Source organism: Coenobita brevimanus, chromosome 86 (genome assembly GCF_032717465.1).
Source record: "Coenobita brevimanus isolate Jiangsu-jjx chromosome 86, ASM3271746v2, whole genome shotgun sequence".
NCBI classification, from domain to species: domain Eukaryota; kingdom Metazoa; phylum Arthropoda; class Malacostraca; order Decapoda; family Coenobitidae; genus Coenobita; species Coenobita brevimanus.
The window spans coordinates 18,288,372-18,303,454 of record NC_137039.1 but is presented as its reverse complement, the minus strand read 5'-3'; the positions used below and the strand labels follow the sequence as shown (position 1 = coordinate 18,303,454).

General features: G+C 40.0%; 1 pseudogene; it reads left to right on the top strand.

Annotated features, from left to right (window-relative positions):
• The first annotated feature begins 9,912 nt into the window (after positions 1–9,912).
• LOC145410853 (5S ribosomal RNA) lies at positions 9,913–10,031 on the top strand (annotated as a pseudogene).
• The last annotated feature ends 5,052 nt before the right edge of the window (positions 10,032–15,083 follow it).

The window sequence follows — 15,083 nt, the reverse complement described above, 5'->3', positions numbered from 1 at the left end:
ACAGCCTGATTCCTTCATTCCTGAATTTTAAGGTTTATAATGATAGTCTCCACTCTAGATTATATGAGAACTGCCAGTGAAAATTCCTTCATAAAAATAAAGTGGAGCCTTTTTATCACTGAGAAACATTGTGAACTTCCTTGATTTTGTACACCTTCCTAACCTCACTGAACGTACTAATTCTAATTCAATTGCTCCTACCACATACACTCAAAATCGGAAGCTGCACAAACTAGGTTATGTCAATCCAGATGGCCAGTTTGCCGTCCTCAAAAGTGATACAATTTTTCTTTTAAAGTTCTTGGTCCCAGTGAACAATGCTTACTACATAAGGGTCTCGGTTTTGCACTTCCATCTTGCAAGCCTAAACTCCTTCCCCATATATTACCTTTTGAACTTCTAATTAAGCAACGTTCATATCATTTGTTTTACCCCTATAAAAACAGATCAATTGAGATTTTTCAGAGTTTTTAAATCATGTAGCCTTTTCATTATTTTACACTAATAATTCTTTCACTGGCATTCTTAATATTGATGAACGTGTTGCCCTCCAGTCACTGAAACTGGACCATTCAATAATTATTCTGAAGCTTGATAAGGGCAGTGGAATTGTACTTTTGAATAAGACAGATTATAGAAGCAGTGTTCGATATATTGTCCGATACCACTAAATTCAAAACAGTAACTGGTGACATATTTCCTTTGCTGAAAAAAAAAAAAAATGAGATAGGATCAACAATTACCTCAGAACACTTAAATCAAGATGGGTTACTGATAATCAATTACATACACAGCTTTTTGTGTCAGGTCCCCGACTAGGTATTTTATATGGACCCCCTAAAATAGATAAGCCTGACTGCCCACTTCGCCCCATCCTCTCTGCGATAAGCACTGTGAATTACAACATGGCAAAGTTTCTCCTACTTATCCCAATCACTCGTAACACATATACAGCTAAAGATTCGTTTTCATTTGCAAAAGAAATTAGTAACTTAAAAAACAGAGAGTGTACCATGGCATCCTTTGATATAAATCCCTATTCGCTGATATACCCCTTCACAAAACTAGAAATTTGCACTGATGAACTATACAAGGAGAGTAAGAAAGTCATTGGTTTTGCCTGAAGTGACTTCCATAAACTTCAATCTCTTGCAGCGAAAGATTCGATATTCTTATTTAATAATACAGCATTCAAGGAAACTAACGGAGTACCAATGGGCAATCACCTTGGACTGACCCTTGCTAATTCTTTCTCTTACCATGAATCTCGATGGCTCGAGAATTGCCCAACCAATTTCAGACCCTTGCTTTACAGGCGGTACATTGACGCGTTCGTAATTTTTGCTTCATCTGGCCATGTTTCCCCCTTTTTGAACTACCTCAATTACAAACACCCGAACATTCACTTCACGTCTGATATAAGGGAAAATAATAAACTACCCTTTATCAATATATTTGTTGAAAAATACATAACTCGTTCTGCACTTCCATTTATTTTAAGCCAACAATCACTGGTTTGACAACTAACTTCACTTATAGCATCCCCATGCATTTTAAATTTAGTTCTATCTATCTATCTATTGCCAGACGCCTCAATCCCTTTTGGGGTGACCACAAACAAATCGCCTCCAAGTCGCCCTGTCCCCCGCCATTTCACTGCCCTGCTCCCAACTCACACCCCCCTCTCTCATATACCTCTCCACCCCATCCCTCCATCTCATCCTCTCCACATGGCCAAACCACCTCAGTGTGTTCCTCATAACGCTTCCTATCACATCCACATCAACACCACAACGTTCCTTTATATCCTCATTCGTCAGCCTATCTCTCCATGTGACTCCACAGGCTTCTCTTAAATAACTCATTTCCACTGCTCTCACTCTTGACTTGTGTCCTTCCAACAACGTCCAAGCTTCACTTCCGTACATTAGAGTTGGTATCACAATACTGTCATGTAGTAACTTTTTCACTTCCATGCTCACTTCCCTGTTTCTTATCACTGCTTTCAAAGAACCAGCAACCTTTCTTCCCTGCTGTACCCTTTCAAGCACTTCACCCTCCAAACCTCCATCCTTACTCATCACACTACCCAAGTACTTAAACGTACTCACATTTTCCAATTCCTCACCATCCAACCTCACTGTACATTCACTGACTTCACCTCTCTCAAAGACCATCACTTTACTCTTCCCTACATTCACCTTCAGATTCTGTTTCTTACACACTCTCCCAAACTCATCCACCAAGCCTTGCAGCTCCCCTTCGTCTTCACTCAACAACACAGTATCATCTGCAAACAACAGTACAGGGAGTTTCCAAACACTATCCTCTCTCACCAGGGCCACTCCAATATCCACTACCCTACCTTGTACCTCTTTTATTACCCCATCCATGTACAGATTGAACAACCATGGAGACATGACACATCCCTCTTTCAACCCAACTTTCAAAGAGAAAAATTCACTTAGTTCACCATCCACACGCACTGCAGCCTTCGCACCATCGTACATACTCTTCACAGCATTCAACAACTTCCCATCTACTCCATATATTCTTAACACTTTCCACAATTCTTGTCTATCCACCCTGTCATATGCTTTCTCCAAATCCATGAAAGCCGCATACAACTTCTTTCCCTTCTCTAGAAACTTTTCCACTAAAGATCTAAGAATGAATATCTGATCTACACAACCTCTTCCCTTCCTAAAGCCTCCCTGTTCTTCTCCAACTAATTCCTCTGTTCTTTCTCTAACTCTGTCAATAAGTATCCTACCATACACTTTTCCTATTATACTAAGAAGACAAATGCCCCTATGATTACCACACACTTCTTTTTCCCCTTTTCCTTTGTACAAGGGAATAATTATACCTGACTTCCAATCCTCCGGGACTCTACCTTCCTCCCAGGCTAATCTGCACATCTTCCACATCCATTCTACTACTATCTCTCCCCCATGCTTCAGCATTTCACCACACATTCCATCAATTCCTGGGGCTTTCCCCGATTTAACTTTCTTCATTGCTTCCACAACTTCTATCCTACTGATTTCTTCCTGTCTTCTCACCTCCCTCCTTCTCCCAGCCATTCCCCCCAGACACTTATACTCGCATTACTTCCATCCTCTACGTTCAACAATTCCTTAAAGTGTTCTTTCCATCTGCTCAGTTTTTCTCCCTTCTCCACTAGTAATCTACCATTTTTATCTTTCACTCCCCTGCTAACTTCACTTCCACCCTGTCTTACTCTTTTCACCTCTCTCCAGAACATTTTCTTACAGTCCCTCCACTTTACACTCAAATTCCTTCCAAATTCCTCATCCACTCTCTTCTTACTCTCTCTTACTAATCTTTTCACCTCTCTCTTTCTTTCTACATATAATTGTCTCTTCCGCCTCTCAACTTCTTCAACGCCCCTATTTCTCATCCATTCAATGTATGCTTTCTTCTTTTGTGCCACAGCTTGTTTCACCTCTTCAGTCCACCACGCTGTTCCTTGCACCCCCCTCCGTCTTCTCTTCCTTCCACACACCACATCACACGCTGCACATATTTCTTCTGTAAATATGCTACACACACCTTCCACGTCTCCCATCTGCTCCAATTCATATTTGCCCAATCGTTCCTCCACTTCTCTCTTATACTCTGTCTTTTTCTCATCCTCTTGTAACCTTTCCAACCTTCTTGCAACTACTCCTTCCTCTCGTCTTTCCCTTCTTCTATTTCTCCATTCTAATTGGACCTTGATTCTGGCCACCACCAAGTAGTGGTCAGAAAGTCCACTCCCCCAACCTCTATAAACTCTTGCATCCATTACACATCTTCGCATCCTTTCATCCACACACACATAATCAATCATTGCCTTGTTTTCATTCAGTTCACCACCCACCCTTCTCATCACTCGCCATGTATACCTGTGGATCATTTTATGCCTGAAGAGGGTATTGGCTACCACCAATCCCCTCCCAGCACAAATGTCCACTAACGCACTCCCATTCTCATCTATCTCAGCAGGCCACCCCACTCACCAACTATTCCATCCACCTTCGCATTCCCAACTTACAAAATCTTTAATTTGAAATACATAATTTACAAAACATGTTAACACTGAACGGTTTTCCCTTAGAGTTCAGTGAAACACATAGGGAAAAACTTAAACAAAACAATGTTCCCTCCCCTACAAGATCAGATTGCTCCGAAAGCTCTTGTTCATTTTGTAATCCCTTTTCTTATAAGGACCTTGCGCCTTTGGATTAAAGAACAGAATCAGGAAACTCATCTCTGAATATTACCCACAGGTATCATTGTCATAAAAGACTTTGTAGTTACTTGTAGAGAAGTTTTGTGGTTTAGTTGTCACTCTCGATTTCTTGCAGTAGGAATTAAAGATGAATACAGTGAGTTGATCTTAATTTATTATCTTCAGAGAAATCTAAGTTGAGCAGGGTATGTCTTACAGAGACAATATAATAAATAAGTCTAGTTGAACCCCTCTTTCTTGTTCATTCTCTCCACTACCTGTCGGTTCTAATGCTAGCCTCTTTCTGCCTCTCTGCTTCCTAAATTCTGGTGAAACAAGGGTCGTGTCACGTGTGTTACACTGTGGTTGGAAAGTTCCAGAAACCTGTGTGTGAGTATGTGTGTATGTCACTAGGCTTTGTTCGTATGCTATCTCGCTGACACACTACCTACATCATCCCCTGACAATGCTACTTCCTATGTGTCGTCAACATTTCCTCAGTTAACTTGCAAGATCATTTCCCTTTCCCAGGCTTGCATGGAGCTGTCTATCTATCTATTTATCTATCTATCTATCTATTATGATTTGTAATTATAATATGGACTCATAACATCATTAAGGACAATATTTAATCCATCAAAACAATGCTATCCAACCACTTCATGCTCAAGGACTGTATCAACGATTTTCCGTCAAAAGTTATGTCAAAGTTTAAGTGTAGTAGACGTAATTTTACTTATAATGGTTAAACCAAACATCTCACCACCAGGCCTGGCGGTGAAATCCGGATTTTAAGCATCGCGGAAAGTAACGCAGAACTGGTCTCTCTCTATGGAAACCCGGCTATTCAGCAATCAGGGAACATTCTGAAGCCTCAGGCTGCCCAATGTATGCCAGTGATTTTCTCCATTCTCCATACTTCCCGTGATGACACATCAAGACGAGTAACAAGTTCTCACCCACCTCTACAACCCATACTTAAGTGTCTGCGACCCCCGCCTCACTAATCTGCAGTTGACCCAATCGATTATCACGTATCAGCGTTTTAAGATAAGTGTCTATTTACCATTAAATAATATAGTTCCTGACTGCTAACCTATGTGCAAATTTGTAACTCAAACTCATTAAATTTTTCTTTCCATTTATGAATTTTCTTGAATAACCACTCGACTGACAAATGCATTACTAATTATTTATACAGTATAAAACTATGATACGGATAATTTTTTTTAGGTAGACGATGGCCATGGAGAATATATATATATATATATATATATATATATATATATATATATATATATACTGCACATATCTATCTATCTATCTATCAATCATCTATATATATATATATATATATATATATATATATATATATATATATATATATATATATATTAATAACAGAACGGAGCAAGGAAAAACAAATGAGTAAACAAAAAAATAATCCATACACCAGATTACTGGTGTCCTCAGTTCATAAAATATCTGTAACAGTTAGACTTGAACAGCTGTGGGTTGAAATTTGGAGGGAAACAACTCTCGGGAAGCGAGTTCCAGAGACATGCAGTTCAGGGAATGAAAGAATTCTGATAGGCAGAAGTTCTGCAATATGGCTGAGTGACACTCCAGTCATGAGCGCTACCAGATGCCAGTGTAGCACGAGGGAAGGCATGGAGAGGTGGCACAATGGGCGCAACTTCATCTGAGCATTTGCCAAAAAAATATCTGTAAAACAAAGCAAGGGAGGCAACATTCCTTCTTACTTACAGTGGAGGTAGTTTATTTGTAATGGCAGGGTTGTTAATGATTCTAATAGCTTTGTTCTGAATTTTGTCTAGTTGTCTTAATGCAACCTCTCCACAACCATTCCACAAGGATGAGCAATATTCAAGCTGAGAGTGCACATGACTCATAAATTATAGCTAACTGCTCATCAGCGAAGAAGTTACGGACTCTGTACAATAATCCAAGTTTCTCTGAGGTGGTTTTAGCAAGTGATCTGACATGAGAGGTCCAGCTGAGGGCATTGTTAAGTGAGACGCCAAGAATTTCAATATTTTTGGAGATGGGAATATTAGTAGCACTGAAGTTAATGTACGAATCTGCCAATATCTGTAAACTGTATATATTTAGTTTTACTAGCATTAAAAGAGACAAGGTCCCCATTCAATGATCATAGATAGATCTTGATTATGGAGATGGCTGTACTGAGTTGAGAGGTAGAGATATTAGACTTTGTAAATGGGTGTCTGAGTGTGAATGAACTATGCAGTGTTGAGTCATCTGAGTGAATGGGATTGTGGGTGACAGATAAGAGATCATTAATATGAACCAGAAATAGGGTTGGCGCCAGAACTGACCCCTGCGCCACGCCGGCGTTAATTGAGAGGAAATTGGATTATACATCTTCTACTTTTGCTCTTATTTTCCTGTCACTAAGATATGAAGAAATCAAAGGAACAAAAGATGTTAGTCCATAGCAAGGGAGTTTGGACAGCAGGGAACGGTGCCATATTCTGTCGAAAGCTTTAGAAATATCTAGAGCTACTGCATGAGTTTCTCCATGTAGATCAATTGATTGATGGATGGTATGAGTTAGGAGATTGAGTATGTCAATGGTGGATCTTTCGTGGCGAAAACCATATTGTCTATCACTATTTAAGTTGTTGGATTCAAGATGTTTAACAACGTGCTTATTAATTTAAGTTTCAAATACCTTACCAAGAGAAGATGTGACAGCTATTGGTCTGTAATCGGAGGGGTCAGACGAACTTCCTTTCTTCGGAATTGGGTGGATATTGGCTTCTTTCAATAAATTTGAGAATAAAGAAGTTCTATGCATAGTCTGAATAATTTAGCTAGAACACAGGCAAGTTCAGGGGAACACTTTTTCAAAACAATTGGCGGAATTCCATCTGGGCCTGGAGCTTTGTTGGTAGGTAAATCGTCTAGGATGGATTTTACGTATCTTGTCTGTATTTTAAGTGGGTCAGTTTCGGGACAGAGAAGTTCCAGTACTGGGACATTCTGGCTGGTATCGTCTATGGCAGAGTTTCTGGCAAATGTACTGGCAAAGATATCTGCTTTCCCACGCGGGTCATTTGTAATGTTGCCATCTGAAGATTTTAGTGGGGAATTGGAAGATGACATGTTAAAGTTATTATTGAAAGAATTAAGAGTTGACCAGAATATTCTATTGTCATTAGGGTTGTTACGTAGTTTTGATGCTTGCTTTTGAAGAAAGTTTGATTTAGATAGATTTAATACAGCTTTTGCATGATTTCTAACAGTTTTAAATTGGGAGAGTGATTCAAATGTTTTTTATTTTAAGTAAGAGTTATATGCTAATGACTTTTGGGCTGTTGCTCTGGCACAGTTGCCATCAAACCATTTTGGAGAGTTCGATCTTTTAGTGAACTGTTGACTTGGCATGAACAAATCCATACCAGCTGGTATTAAGACGCAAATGTGGGACTGGGTAGAATCGGGATCACTAGAGAAGGAAGACTGCCTTGGAATGTCAGCAAGATAATTTCTAAATCCATCCTAGTTTGCCCAGTTTGCCCTATCAAAGTGCCAGTAGCCAGCAAACCGTTCCTTCTATAAAAAAAACAAAAAAAAAACAAGAGAGCCAAATTCAAGATCCGTTCATTTTGAGAAGCCTGGAATCACTGCATTTGAAAAAGTGGAGATCGAAGGAAGTAAGAAATACAGGAGACAGTTCCAGAGTTGACCTGTTGCATAAATGAAGGACTGGGAGTATCGGTTAACTCTTCCTTCAGAGAGTTGGACAGAAAATGGATGAAAGTTTGTTGCTAGAAGAGTGCTACGCGCCCGTTGTAGTGATGGAGGGGTGCAAGCAAGTAGTTCAGAGGAAAAGTGACTATTGAGGTATCGATAGAAACGAGATATAGATGCAACGGTGCATCGAATAGACAAAGGTTGAATTGAGCCCCTAAAAGGAGGAGTTAATGAGACGAAAATCCTTTGACTCCACCCTACTGAGAAGAGCTGTATATGGGGAGCTTCCCCACGCATGAGAGTTGTACTCTGCACAGGGGCGAATAAAACCTGTGTATAAAGTCAACAACTGTGCAGGGGTAAAGAAGGTGCACAGTAGGCTTCCCACACCTAATCTCATGGAACCACATATGACAAGAGAGGTAATATGATCTTTCCAAGATAAATCCCGAGAGAATGAAGTCTCTAGTATATCTGACGAGGCAGGACTGAGCTGGATATTACTGAACATTACTCGATACTCCTGTGGAAGATTTTGATGGGTTGAAACGTATAAGAACTGAGTTTTTGATGCATTAAAAACAACAAGATTACTTTTATCCCAGTCATAGATATGTACCAAGTCAAACATCACGTGTGCTAAAGCCTCATCCCTTGTTTCTTGAAGTAATTGCTAAGATGGACGCTGCGGGAAGCGAATGTAAAGGTGAAGAATGGATTCATCAGCGTATGAGTGGATTGGGTTAGTTCTACAGCTTGGAAGGTCATTCAGGAATAAATGGAAGGAGTTGGTGATAGGACTGAGCCCTGAGGAACACCACTGTTGATAGATCTAGGAGAAAAACAATGGCCGTCTACAGCAGCAGCTATAGAACGACCAGAAAGGAAGCTAGTCATGAAGGCACAGATAGAAGGACAGAAAATGTAAGAGGGCAGTTTGAAAATTAAAGATTTATGCCAGACTCGATCAAGAGTCTTTGAGATGTCAAGTGCAATGACAAAGCTTTCGCCAAAATCCCGAAAGGAGGATGACCAGGAGTCTGAAAGGCAGGGGAGAAGATCGCCAGTGGGATGTCCCTGACAGAACTCATACTGACGATTAGAAAGAAGGTTGTGATAGGAAAGATGCTTTAAAATTTTTCTGTTTAGAAGGAACTCTAAAACTTTTCAGACACAGGATGTGAAAGTGACTGGGCGACAGAGGGTTGGGAATGGTCACCTTCTTTGGGACTGGCTGAATGAATGCAAACTTCCAGCAAGAAAGAAAGGTACAAGTTGGTAGAAAAAGGAGAAAGAGTTTACCTAGGCAGGGTGTAAGCACTGAAGCACAGTTCTTGAGAACAACAGGAGGGACCCCATCAGGCCCATTTGCCTTGTTCGTATTGAGGGCAGTGATGGCAGTAATTACATCAGTTGAAGAAATTTTAATATCAGCCATGAAGAAGTCAAGGGTGGAAGTGATGGAGGAACAGCACTGGAATCATCTAAGGTGTAATTGAAGGAGAAAATTTGAGCGAAGAGACCTGTTTTATCAGTAGAAGAAATGGCTACTGAGCCATCAGTGCAGAAAAGAGGAGGACAGATGATGAGGTAAAGATGTTAGAAAGTTTTTTGGCAAGATGCTAGAAGGAGCGGGAAGAATTCGAGTTGAAGGGTTCAGGGCACTTACTATGGATAAAATTATTTTTAGCAGAACGAAGAACAGACTTACCACTGTTCAGGGGAGAAACATAGAAAACATGCGGTTCAGGGATGGGTATGCTCCTGTACCTTTTATTGGCCCTCTCCTTGTTATGGGCATCATTAGAGCAAGTGTGATTAAACCAAGACTTTTTGTTCGTTAGTCAAAGGATATGAGAAAGGAATGTATGCTTCCCTATATATATATATATATATATATATATATATATATATATATATATATATATATATATATATATATATATGCCACGTTGAGTACACCGCTTCCTGTCCGATCAGCGAAGTTAAGCAACGTTGGGTCTGGTTAGTACTTGGATGGGTGACCGCCTTGGAACACCAGATGCTGTTGGCATCCCTACGTGTCAAGTGGGGTTGGTGGAGGATTAGTGCCCTTCCCTGTAAAACAATTAACTCTAAGCCCTTGACCACCCCGTTTGGGATACATGGCGTCTGGCAATGGATGGATGGATATATATCTATCTATATATATATATATATATTAGGGTGGTCTTTAGCTATAGGGGCCAATATCAAGTTTTGATTTTTTCCATCTCCCACCCCTCAGTTTTTTTCCTTTAGGGTTGAAATGGGTGTGTGCAAAATATTGTATGGATCAAATAATATTTAGAGGTTGCACAACGACTTTTAAGTTTCACCGCATTATCAATTTCCGCATACACATTTAAATATATGCAAACCTGACATATAGCTATCAGACTAAATATAAACTGTTAAACAAAATTAATAAACATATTTTTAGGAGTTTTAACCTCAGATTATTAAGATTTTAAGATATTACACTACATAAAGAACATTTGCATTATTGTACAAGTTATGAAACCATAAGTATATCAATAAAATTCTTTAGTATTCTTAATTATCTGTGTTACCAGGGTACAGGACGAGGACCCAATTCTCATTGGTCCAGGACGAATAAAGTGAACTCCTCTAGATGGAGTTCCTCCAAGGAAAATCAATGAGAGCTCCAGAAGTTCTCGGTAGTCATCCCTCAGATCATTTAGCTCTTCCAAAGCCTTTTCAGCCCAGGAAATCACTTCGATTTGAGTATCTTTGATGAGTAGTGTGACCTCTTCATGATCAGCACCAGTTTCAAACATATTTTGCTCGATGGACTCCCATTTTGCCTGGAAACGTTTAAACAGCAGCTCATCCGGGCCTTTTGTTGGTGTCATCTGTGTTGTATAAACAGCTTTGGCAACCAGTTCCAGCATATGGTGTTTGCAGGCAAAGTACAGGAGATTCGTTTCTAATTTCTGCTCTATGAGTGTACATGCACCATTGATACGGCCTGTATTGGATGCTGTAGTATCAAAAACCATGCCAACTACTTTTTCAACTAGGCCCCACTCTTCTAATGCTTCAACAACTGCCTTGGCCTGTTCCTTTCGAGTGCAATTTGGGATTTTGGCAGCTTTGAGGAGCTGGCTGACTCCACTGCCCGATACAAGGATGAGAAGTCGATCAACATGTTCCTGTGTTGTCAGATCCTGCATTAGCTTACCATCCCAGTGTACACTTAATGGTACGTCAGCAGAAAATTCTACTTTCACGAAGAAGGTAATTTTCTTTCTTTGCATCTGTCTTTGCCACCGTATGGAGGACCCATTGACGTTGAGCTCATCAAGATTTTGCCCAAAAGACCGAGCAGCCTCTGCAAGTATGAGCGTTGCCTTATGGTCTGTAGCTTTTGACCTATCCAGAACTGCTGCGAGGGATTGAGTTACAATGTTCTTTATCGCCCTTCGATGTTTAGAAGGACCAGGAGTGGCTTCCACATCTGCACTTGTTCTCACACTATTTTCATTGGACATGATTTGACTACTGCTACTTCCTGTACTTGACGACTCCATCTCCTGAACTTGAAAAGAGGCTGATGCTGCCTATTCAGATCGAAGCTTCCTTTCTTCTTGTAGTGTCTTTCGCTTGGACGCTGTATTTTCTTTCTTAGTCAAGGAGACATCCACTGGACCCATAGTTCCTCTACGGCCTGATTCTCTTTGGGCAAATAGAAAAACTTTGTCCTCCTGAATACGCATAGTTGATAGAGAATCAGCAGCGGCTACATCAAACAAGTCCTTGAATGTTAATTTCTTGAAAGCCTCTTCTTTCTCAATTTGGGGAGTTGATCTACAACTTTTTCCCTTCTTCAGCTGCTGATGTTCTGAATATAGTGTCTCGACTTCAGCAATGGAATGATCTTTTCGAATCGTCGGGATGCGGGCTTACGCCCAAAACTCCATCACGCCATCAACTACGGTAGTAGCACTATCGGTAGAGAGGCGGCCTGCAGTCCTAATGGACCCAGGATCGAATCCCGGCTGGGGCAGGGAACAGTTTAAGGATTTAAATCTCCTAAAAGCAGACTTTCCTGATCTACCAGATGACCCGCCGACATGTCGTAAAAATACCCCCGCTAATACCAATGCACCAGTCCTGTATGAGACAGCCCTAGCATGTATTCAATATGGAAGGTGGGTGTTAGCGCCGAAGTGGTGACATGTGGAGGTGTAGGAGGACTACTGGGCCTCGGAAAGGGTCACTGCCCCCGAGAAATAGGCCCTGCAGCCTTTGCCCAGAGTCGGACACGTAAAAAAAAAAAAAAAAACTAGAACGAATTGTGAGCTTTTTCTCTTGCTGGTAGTGATGGAAGTTGCTGAGGACTCCACCTTTTGTTGGCAGCTTGGATCCTGTCAGGTCTTCTTTAGTACTGACTAGGTAAATGTTACGTCTACTTTTCATAGCCATGTTGTCACCCATACAGTGCGTAGTCTTAATCACCCGTACACTTTTAGTCTTACGCACATACTACTCCATGGAGCAATATTTTCACTTTCCACTTTCAAAACACTATTATTGTATGTTCTCAAGGATCTGTGACTGATAACCTACAAGAAAAGAATGACTCATGAGTAAGTGCGAATTTTGGATATTTGACAACAAAGTAGCAAAAATTCATGGTCTATGTGCAGCCCCTAAATATTGTTCCATTTTTTTTCTTGGGAGTTTGGGACCCAAAGGAACACTTTTGAGGGGTGAGAGCACAATATATTAAAAAAAAAAAAGATAAGGACACCTCTAATATATATATATATATATATATATATATATATATATATATATATATAAATATATATATATATATATATATATATATATATATATATATATATAAAACCCATTGGCTCCCAGAGTTCCTGTGTGAAGGATTTTGCTCGAAGGATGCTAGGCGTACCGCCCTCCGCCTCTCGGCTCATAGTCGCGAAGCTCATAGGTTCCCTTCTTTATTTTATTTTGAAAATGCCCAGTTCCGTCCTATATTGAAGACCCTGGGCGGTAATGGGATATATATATATATATATATATATATATATATATATATATATATATATATATATATATACACCCACCCCTGAATCACATACAGAGAGAGAGAGAGAGAGAGAGAGTTTATCAACAAAGTTTACATTATTTAACATTCCCATGAGCATGAGGAAAGGTTGTTCTCTGATAAGGAAAATGGTAAAAATTTGCTCATTTTCATTGCATATGGTGATGATGCATCTTTCTTGTTTAATATTTTAACTACCTATTGATTATTTTTTAGACTGAATACTAGTACTGGTAATGCTTTATGCTTTACTAAATTGGATTGAAGGTTGTATTCTCGGTGGAATAGGAGGTTTCGTAGCACTACTTTTGCCATTTGCTTTGCACTTTTATTCTTGTTTTTATTGTTAATGCTAAACAACTTTTTCTAGTATCGATATGCAGTAGCTTACATTTGTAACGTTCACAATAATGTTGTCTAAAAATCTTGAAATAAATTAATCTTGACTTTTGTTTCGGTGGTAGTTGGTGGCGACCATCATCCACTCGCTTGACGTTATGCTGCCTATTTCTTCCTTCATTTTTTTTTTTCATTCGTTTTCTGTCTGTCCTCTCTTCCTATTTCCCTCATCTTCCCCGTTACTTTTTATTTCTTCTCTTTCCTTTTCAAGTGCCTGTACATTGAGTGACAAGCCTAATGGTTTCCTGTAAGTCAGGAAACCATTTACAACGCTGAGTGGTAACCATATAACCAACCACACTATTCCCTACGTGTCAAGATATGGTTTGGAGGCAAGGCCTTGGGTTGGCGGAGGGTTTGTGCCCTCCCCGTAAACAACTAACTCAAATGACAGTCGATCACCCCTTTCTAGATTATAGAGTCTAGCTATAGATAGAATATGACTTTCTATATAGACAGATAGATAGATAAATAGAGAGATAGACTGATACTTTTGGAGGGGCCAGGAGGGGAAAACATCTTTGTTGGCTTTTGTCTTTGCATTCCTGTTTCTATCTACTCCCCTTCACCTCCCTCCCGCCCCCCTCCAAGAAAAGTACATAAGTCATCAAGATAAGGTAGTAAACAACTCTCCAATGTACGGCAAAATACGATTTTCTATTATATTATGCTTGATATTTAATAGCGAGTGTATGATATGCCTTACGTTTAATTACGAGTATGAGTATCATATGCCTTATAATTTATCACCAGTAAATGGTATGCCTTATATTTAATCACGAGTACGAGTATGATATGCTGTATACTTAATCACGTGTATGAACCACTGAGCTCTATAGCATGGAGAGGCTATCTCTGCCGCGGGCGTGTGATTTTGGCCGCCTATTGAAACACCAGCACTCAAATTCATGTTCAGATACTCTATTCCCACTAAGCAGTGGTTATTAACAAAGATACACTCGTCGCTTATAGTACAAAAGCATATATAGATTACTTTTTTTTTCTGCTTAGTTCAATGAATTATATCCGATACATTTAGCCAATGAGTATAAAACAATGCCATAGGTTGCTGCAGTGCAGAACTTACCCTTTATGGCACTATCCATGTCATGAAACCGAATGTCTAGATTGATAAAGGCCAGAAGAAACCTAGAAATATCTACAGGTGAGTGTGAACAGAAGAGAAGAGGACAAGGAGAGAAAGACTGGAGATAAATGGCCCCGTTTTAGTGACCTCATTCATGCAGGGATATTGGGGAAGAATCTTCCCGCTCCATCCCAGGGGGCAGTAATGGTATAGAATTAGCAACAAGATAATTATATTTCTTACTTGTGAAGTGTAACGCCATCTCTCTTCGATGAATTTCTGTGCCCATTTCTGTATTCGTAAGCTGCAAAGTGAACCATGGCACCATATTTTTCGAAATCATCAGCTGCTTTCAAAAGCGCTCTGAGCAGCTCAGTATAAAAACGCGGGCATCAGGCGTGATGTAACATGGCTGCCAGCTGCCGCAACACCAGCGCCGCCCTGGCGGCGGCCTCATAAATAACGTGGTCCTTCCCATGAAAAAGCCTTTCCATAGTATAGAGCTCAGT